Source organism: Petromyzon marinus, chromosome 35 (assembly GCF_048934315.1).
Source record: "Petromyzon marinus isolate PM22_M1 ecotype Great Lakes invasive population chromosome 35, UKy_Petmar_22M1.pri1.0, whole genome shotgun sequence".
NCBI classification, from domain to species: domain Eukaryota; kingdom Metazoa; phylum Chordata; class Hyperoartia; order Petromyzontiformes; family Petromyzontidae; genus Petromyzon; species Petromyzon marinus.
Window position 1 is genome coordinate 1,513,943 of NC_133701.1, and position 7,698 is coordinate 1,521,640.

A 7,698-nucleotide genomic window follows, 5' to 3' on the forward strand; every position below is an offset into this window, starting at 1 on the left:
GCATTTGTGATGGGACCTCCTTTACCAGTACCAAAATATGAGAATAGGTTTTCCCCTTTTTATCTGATAAAAGGGTAAAAAAATCTATTATTGTCTGCATTTGATGGACAAGCAGTTTCCAGAGGTCACGTGATTCGCAATGTGATCACCTGAGCAGACGCAACCAATCAGTGCGCGTTGTTGCAACCTTGTCAAGTCGTTTTTAATGATGGTTGCTGAGCAAAGGCCCAGAGGCCCAAAGGTCAAAAATAGCGACAGCCAGCAACAAACAGCACTCTTGAAGGTGCAATAGATGTGTTCATGTTTTACATTAAGCAAAGTTCTTATAAGGACGTTGGAAGAGAGATAATGTCAGGGAATTCCAAAGCGGAGTGTGAAGAGAGTGGCAGTTAGATAAGTGTCACGATTCAGATGCGCCTAAAGCGTGGTGGTTGAATTAATCCTGTGGTGTTTATTATTATTATTACATGCTTTTTATTAACTCACTCTATCCTTAAATCTTGTAACTCGATGTTTACCCATTTCCCAATGTGGTATCGACTGAAATTTTGCTATACTTATGTCATACTGATGACAATACTATATTCTATCATAATAAATATATATATTTTAAACAATATTTTTTTATATGTTAGATGTTTCGGCTTGGGTCTAATTGTCCACGCTCAACTGACGTTGGCTGTAATTGTCCACGGTCCCCCTTACGTTGTGGCAAGCTTCGGGGCCACTTCCTAGAGTCGTGGAGCTCTTCCATTACTAGTAGGGTACATTTAATAAAAGCGTGCTTTAAGAAAGTATATTTTTTAATGTTACTTATTTCTATCAAGGGAAATATTGTTCGAAATAGATTTGTGGTTGGGAAACGAAGCTAAGAGAACGTGGAATAATGCAACGTGCAGAAGGATTTTGAGATCGCCGCTATGCTTTGTATTATTGTCTGCGATGCCTGGCCATCTCCTGCTGCATCTTGTTCTCAAAACGTGTTGATGATCATCGATGTTTATCTCAGTGCTGGCAAGCTTCCCGCGAGACTCATATCATCAATGCGGCCTCTACGCCGAGACATCGTACCAGGCTTAGCTGTGACAAGACACGCGTTACAGTGAATGGTTCTTATACCCAGAGTGGGCGCGGTGGAATTCAACTGCATTTTCATTTCCTAGTGCATTTTGAAATATTTAAAAATGAATCCTGTCAGTGTTGACACAACAGAGGCGTAGGAACAGCATAGTGATCCAGTGTGTGTGTGTCCTTCACATTGAATCCTTGCACACACACACACGCGCATGCACACAAAGCGACGTTTATACGATGCACTCACAAGCACACATAGCCACGCTTACACGCACAATGATTCGCCTTGTTTTAGCAACACTCTCTGCTGCTGCTGTTGTCTGCTGTGGCGCGAAGCACACACACACACGGCAGGCAAGGTAGCGGCACGACATCATCCCAACGTTGGCCAGGGTCAACTCTTGAGATTGGCGTCCAAGTAGAAGACGCTTTGAGCAAGGTCGCAGCCATGCACCACCGTATTGAAGAACTGTGAATCCTTTGTTTTAATTTGCCGGCTGGGGGGAGATCAAACCGGTGACCTCTGGATTTCAAATCCCGTGCGACAAACCATCACGCCGTGACACCATCCCATGCAATAGTTCCGCATAGCGTTTACGAAATCAACAAACGTAACACATTGATATTACACACCAGAGTAATATATATTAAAACATATTCCTATGTTTTTTCCCCAAGAGACCATTCAGACAAGTTCTGTGAGTGAACACCAACTACTAAGGCTGGTAAACACGAGTTTGTCTCCACAGCAATGATGCTGACAGAACATCGCACCGGGCACTCGTTAGAAAATTAATTCGACACGATAGACACCCAGTCCAGGTCCATATTCCAATTTCCAGTGGTGTCTGGGCCCCAAACTACAGCCCGGGGCACTGGCAGTAGCGCAGTGGCTGTACCGTGCCACCTGCCCCGCCTGCCACACAAACAACGCGTACGCAGTTCTCACACACACACACGCGCGCGGATACTTCTTCATGCAATTGGGGCGGGAGCCTTTCGCTTGACAGCCAAGAAAAATGTTCGTTCACCTCAACAGGAGCGCTCTTGTCCTCGGCGAGCCGAGCACACATCTGTGGGCAGTGGGCCGGACGCGTTGAGGGGCGAAGCCAAATGCCCCATCATCGCAGTGTCTGGATTTTCCCTTCTCGTGTTTATTTTTAAGGAACATGTTTTTTTTTTGTTCGGTCGAGGTTGCGCGACAAGAGACAAGCAGCAGCTGACAAAGACAAATGACCCTTTTTTTGTTAGTCCGAACAAATTGTTGGTGTAAGTTTGGCTGTCGACGGAGCCAGCTCGTTCCCCGTGTGGTAGCGTTCCACCCAGCAGTGGATCGATAATGAGGAAAACCCATTCAGCCACCCGTGATTCTTCGTAAATGATAAATTGTGTTTTGTTTATTTCTTTACCATTTGTTTAATTTTGCACCCCAGCCCTGTGCCAATTTGTGCTATCGGCGTCACGTGGTCACGAGACGAAGTCGCCTCCATTTGGGTCTCTCGCAGAGCGGGGCACGAACAACGAGCGGCCCACGGAAGTGGATGTCATAGAGCTGCTGCTGCTACTGCTATCTCATTAGATCCCCTAAAGTGAGAATAAATTAGGCAGCCACCCAATGATTGAACAGTGTTTTCAAGTCCAGCGATTTAAATAGTTTTTCAATAACTGCGCGGTATAAACCATCAATTTTTAAGTGTGGCTCTTTCGGCTCTCGCGATGGCAAGTCGCATGTTGAATGCGAAGTGCGGGACGTGGAGGGACGTGGGAAGTTGTTCGGTGACGAGTCGAGCTGAGAAGCGCAGTCTTACCCAGTGAGCAAGGAACGTTGGGCCAACGTTGGTCAAATGTTTACTGGGTACGTAGGCGTCCAATCTCAACGCACCTTGCCACGTGTGCACTGCGCGTGTGCCGTAAGAACAACCCCAGCACAGTGCAATGCGGCGAGTGAAGAACGACTCTGTGTGTCGCCTCTCCCCTTCGTTTTGTGTTTCCCTTGCCCGCCTTACCTTCCCCTAAACAAATCCATGCTCCCGTGAGTAGCGTAGCGAGCCCTCCTTCCTCGCTCTCCCCTGCCCCGTGACCGCCTCTCCCCTGCCCCGTGACCGCCTCTCCCCTGCCCCGTGACCGCCTCTCCTCGGGCTTTCGTCTATACCCCCCCCCCCTTTCCATTTTTTTATCGCTCGCGTTTTGTACTGGGCGCTTCTTAAAACACAAAAAAAACTCTGATTCAGAATCTATTTATACTGCAGAAGGAATCCGATGAGCTGTAAAGCTCTTTTTCACAGATATCCGGTAGGGGCAAGTCAGAAGGTTACAACAACAAACAGTACACAAACACGATAGGAGTGCAAAAGTATAGGAAAGATAAGAAATGAACAACAATAAAATACAACTCTACTATGTTTTATTTTACCAGGTAAAGCCCACTGAGCTATTAGCTTATTTTTCAGAAGCGACCTGGCCACAAATGATAGCTCAACGAGAGTGGCTTATCACGTGTAAATTTATAGCAGCCGAATAATCGAAACGATCTAAACGCACGTTTCTAAACTCTGCATGCGGCACGACCCGCCGAGTCCCGGTGCCCCGCGGGGTCATCGGTGAGTCGGGGTCATTGGTGAGTCGGGATCATCGGTGAGTCGGGGTCATCGGCGAGTCGGGATCATCGGTGAGTCGGGATCATCGCCGAGTCGGGATCATCGGTGAGTCGGGATCATCGGTGAGTCGGGGTCATGGGTGAGTCGGGATCATCGGCGAGTCGGGATCATTGGTGAGTCGGGATCATCGGCGAGTCGGGGTCATCCGCGCGCGGCGAGACAAGCCGTCGCCGTCGTCCTCGCGCTACGGACGGTTTCTGTTTCGCAGCTGAATCCACAATCCCATGTTGGAAATATTTATTGGCAATTTCCCATTGTAATACATATACGGTAGAAAATAATTAAATATTAGCTCTATGCACAAACCGATAAGGGTCTGTTTAATTGGCAAGAAAATGTAAGAAGAGAGTAACAACATTTCGGTACATGAGCCTTTTCCGGACCAATGTTTTCCAGCGGCATTTGTTCTTCTGCCGTGGATATGGGGGCTCGGGTCAATTACAGTCGTTTATTTTTCCTTCATTAAAACGAAGCCCAATGGGGCCGCGTATGGGACAGCAATCTCCGGTGCGGAGGAAACCGGATAGAAGAGAAAGGGATAAAGCGATGAACAATGTACGCGTTACAGCTCGTGTTCAGTATTACCGTTACATTTCGGATCGCATTGCAAAAAAACATAATTTAAGATGTTGAAACATATTTCTAGAGGACTAATTTTATTAGAGAGTGGACTGGTGGAGCAGTGGCACGGTGATTTGCTCGGTGCCCTGGGACCTCAGTGATCTGAGTTCAATCCCGGGCCAGTGGTGAGTGATATCTGAACCAGTCTTGGTTAACCGCCTCTTCACAAACCGTCAATAGCCACCACAGGGAGACATCGTCAGACAGGCCCCATGCTTGGCAGCGTGGGGAGGCCTTCATTCCTGCACTGGATTGACAAAAGGTTGTAAATTGTTATTGTATTACATTGTGTCTCCATGGCAAAAGGGTGCTGTGATTGTTGTTGTTTATTAGAGGTAGGGACCCCATTGCAGGAGGGGGACTGGTCTACTCGAGCAGACAAAGTAATCAGCAGTCCACACTGTATTTTGTGATCTCATGGGCATTCCGGTATCTCACTGGAACCTATTTGGCATGTGTTTCTCGATGTTAGCCCAATGGACATTATAATTACCCAATGTAACCCTATGGGAACTATGTCTTCCCCATGTTATTCTACGGGCATTCGATTCTCTGTCATTCATTTTAAGCCCTGGCCCTCCATTATTACTATAAATTATGTTTTAATGCTTGAAATTTACTTTTTAAAAGATTTTTGACCTAAAAAAATTGCAGTTCTAATGCTATTTCCCAACAAACCGACATCCCACGTGGCCGGGATGTTCGCAATTTACCGCTTTCACAGAACGTTTTGAGTGCTGTTGCTCTATTTTTACGTATTTTGTTGTTCAACCAAGGGGATTTTAGCTTTAAAGTTGAAACCCCGGTTTACAAGCATTCATATACAGGATAATGAGGCTTTAATTGGTGTAAAAGAAGCTGAATTTCGATTTAAGGCTTTCGTGACTGCAGGGATTCATCTTCTTGGTTCTTTCGGTGAAGTCACGTAGAAAGGACATAAAATAATATTTCCATTCTACGTGACTTTACCAAAGTCACGTAGAATGGAAATAAAATAATATTTCCATTCTACGTGACTTTACCGAAGTCACGTAGAATGGAAATAATGGAAATAAAATAATATTTCCATTCTACGTGACTTTACCGAAAGAACCAAGAAGATAAAAGAAGCTGGTCAAATATTTTAGCAAAATTTTTCGGGGGTGAAAAAATCTTTTAAATGTTTTTGGTTCTCCTTGTCCCTGCAGGTCTCTCCGTCTTTATTATCTTACTTCTCCAGACACGTGGACCGACAGCCACACCACACAAATAATTGTAGCAAAACAAGACCGTGCAATTTGAACCCTGGTTTGCAGCGTCGAAGACAGCCAAGCTACCCACTACACCACGCAGCCTTGGTCCACATCAGCAATGATCTGGTTATCAAATAATCGACTTGTTTAAAATAGCTTTTTCAAACATTTTTAACTAAAGTTAATAAAGAAAATATCAATTTATATTTATCTTTCCCTTACAACACGGCATATGAAAACAATAAACCCACGTAGGATGAAACAAAAAAACAAACATTAAATGAGAATGCCGGGTTTTGAACTCGCGAGTACAAAGACTCGCAGGCCGCCTCTGTCATCCACTCGGCTACAGCGAAGAAGCGACGACGTCACCGGGGACTTCCCCTCACGACGCTGAGCAGTGGACGCGACCGGACCTGGGGGTGAGCCTCCACCCCCACCTATGATGGGGGGGGGGGGCATTCCCTTTTACCTTTGACCATTCTACGTATACCCCCCCCCCGCATTATAGTCTATGGGAATTCGTGGACATTACCCATCATGTTGATTTGGTGCGGCCAATGAAGAGCGAGTTTTAGAGATAGATTCAGTAGATGTGGTCACCACATCTACGCCTCTCTATAAGGAACAAACAAGGTGGACTTCTCCACAAGTCTGGCTGTCGCCTGATGAAGCTAGTTGTAATTACTGGCGAAACGTCGAACTCACAACCGGTGTGCTGTACTAGTGACGAATTGGCACGTTCTGTTTACGTGACAACCCTTACTAGTTGGCTGTGTCGGGTGGTGGCGGGTTTAACGACACATTTATATATTTACGCGATCTAACCCAAAAAGCCTCTATTATGGATATTTGTCGCAAAAGCCTGCGTGTTATACTGATAGATTCAGCTCATCAATCATTTACATCAAAGACAAAGCCCCTCCCCCCGTATAGCCTTAACAGAATGTTGGGGCAAGTGCTGTTCACGAGCACATCAATCGCTCCGTCACAGGCAACTATCGTTCGATGGCAGACGCATGAAGTGACATCTTGCACTATGTTGCACTATGTTTGAATAATGGTGAGCGGAAAGGTGTGGTCACGTGTATATAAATAGTTGTACAAACGTTCCCTATTCTCGGGAATAAACAAGTTTGTCTTGCTGGCTGCTTTTATGATAGATTCAGGTGCCCGAGACGTCGCCTATTATATATTTGTTTTCCTTTTAAGGCCACAGTGTTATTGACGAACGTGTTGAGTTGATGCAATGGTTATTACTAATTTAATAACGCCGTGCGCATCACAAATGGGTCACTGAAACCGACACCAATCGCCTGGCGAACATTCTGCACACCACAAAAACACCGCCAAGACACTCACACTGCTGGGGAGCTTAAACACTTTGTATTGCCCCTAATAATTCATCTCAACCGTCAAACAACACCTCAACAATGTACCTAGCCCAGCGACTCGACTCCCGACCCCCCATCTGTGATGGCACGGCGCTGCTGCTGTAGCCATCCTAGAATCTCACCACCCCGCACGCTGCCGGCGAACAGAGTGAAACAAACGCGGACGTCCAGAATAAAATAAACAACCTCATCATTCGAGACCCAAAACATCGAACCTTCTCGCGTCGGACATTCCTCCTCGAAGACACTGGAACGGTAACAGCCATCAAGCGCATCGGAGCATCAACAGGCCGGTGCGCGCATCTCCTTCGTGCGTGGACATCTCAGAGACAAGCCAGAGTGCGGCTGTGGCCACACAACCCCAACTGTGGACCGCACGGTACAACAACTCAAGTCCACGCTCCTTCGACGAAGGAACATCAAATCGACACGGACTCTCTCTCTCTCTCTGCTGAAGCCCTCTCGTGGCTTGCAAAACCTCGACAGTGGCATTTAGCTCCTGCCCAGACTGCATAATCCATCGTACGCACGAACGGCATTGCTCAACCGCATTACGGTGTTTGCACATCTGTGGGGTCACGACGACACGAGGCCGCATACGAGCGCCTCGCCAGCGGTCGTGGCAATTGGGAGGCGGCTGGGAGTAGAGAGAGGTGGGGAGGGAGGGCTGGGCTCTGTGGGGGGAGAGAGGTGGGGAGGGAGGGAGGGCTGGGCTCTGTG

At 46.9% G+C, this 7,698-nt stretch overlaps 1 protein-coding gene across 1 annotated transcript in view; it reads left to right on the forward strand.

Moving 5' to 3' along the window:
- Positions 1 to 7,628, forward strand: part of LOC116948809 (putative oxidoreductase ZK1290.5) — a 123,365-nt gene extending 115,737 nt beyond the window's left edge. The window contains exon 8 of the transcript XR_012945952.1: positions 5,540 to 7,628. The gene's annotated coding sequence lies outside the window, so the exon portion shown is untranslated. The remainder of the gene's footprint in view (positions 1 to 5,539) is intronic.
- The last annotated feature ends 70 nt before the right edge of the window (positions 7,629 to 7,698 follow it).